This window comes from Fukomys damarensis, unplaced genomic scaffold, assembly GCF_012274545.1.
Source record: "Fukomys damarensis isolate Sample0158 unplaced genomic scaffold, DMR_v1.0_HiC HiC_scaffold_22046, whole genome shotgun sequence".
Taxonomy (NCBI): domain Eukaryota; kingdom Metazoa; phylum Chordata; class Mammalia; order Rodentia; family Bathyergidae; genus Fukomys; species Fukomys damarensis.
In genome coordinates, this window is record NW_022922958.1 from 1 (window position 1) to 929 (window position 929).

The 929-nt window shown below is 57.6% G+C and overlaps 1 long non-coding RNA gene across 1 annotated transcript; it reads left to right on the plus strand.

Moving 5' to 3' along the window:
• Positions 1-7: 7 nt before the first annotated feature.
• On the plus strand, positions 8-910 carry LOC104857186. The gene is made up of 3 exons (XR_778813.2): positions 8-126; positions 696-729; positions 826-910. It is a non-coding gene; the product is annotated as an uncharacterized LOC104857186 (long non-coding RNA).
• The last annotated feature ends 19 nt before the right edge of the window (positions 911-929 follow it).

Genomic DNA, 929 nt, shown 5'->3' on the forward strand with positions numbered 1-929 from the left:
CATCATTTTCATCAGTATTATTGCTTTTCCTTTGTGCAGTTGAGAGAGTTCCTAAAAAGCCCACAGTGGCAAAGCATACAGAAAATGCGTGCATCTACTGGTGGAGCCTGTCACCCTCCTGACAAGGTCAGTCAGTGTCGCCCAGGCTGCTGGGGATGGGGCTCCAACAGCAGTAGAGGGTCAGGGATCGCGTGAGAACAGTGTCAGGTGCACGGTAAGAAATCTGCATTCGAGGGCCAGATCTGTTACAGCTCAGTGGTCGGGTGCGGGACAAGCTTATGCCAAGCCCTGGGTCGCACCAGCAGCAGTGCCATTAAATATAAGGGGGGATTGGTAGCTGGTATTGGATTTTGCTCGGCCTCAAGGCAAGCCAGGCTGGTGAGAAGAGCCACTTATGCTCAGGCTCTCTGACAGATGCCAGGGTGTGAGGTCTGGGAGGTGGAGGGCTTGGCAGGGAGCTGGGCTCAGGCAACCCCTGCAGGAGTCTTACTGGAAGTAGAATCCCAGCTTCCTATCTTTCTCTGAACACAGCCAGGATGCTGCCAGTGGGCGCAGGCTCGGCTCCTTCAGGAGAACGAGTGAGTGTCTCCTTCTGGGGCAGCAGTCCCTAGGCTGAGGGGTCAGGGCAGGCCACTGCCCCTGAACCTCTTCCCCATGCAGCTACCTGTACCCTGACCCTGTGTCTCCACCCCTAGGAGGGTCTCCACTGAACTGCAGGGGGTGAAGGAGGTAAGGCACATTGGGGCAGAAGTGGGAGAGGGGCGGGATGGATGGGCCTGAAGTCGGCAGTCCCCCCCTGCTGACTGTGCCCTGTGCCTTGGGCAGCTGAGGGCATTGAGGGAAGCCAAGGAACAACGAGGCGCCAAAGTGGAGGAGCTGGAGAGGAGCTTGATGGGTGAGTGAGGACAAGTGTGACCTGGGAGTTGGAC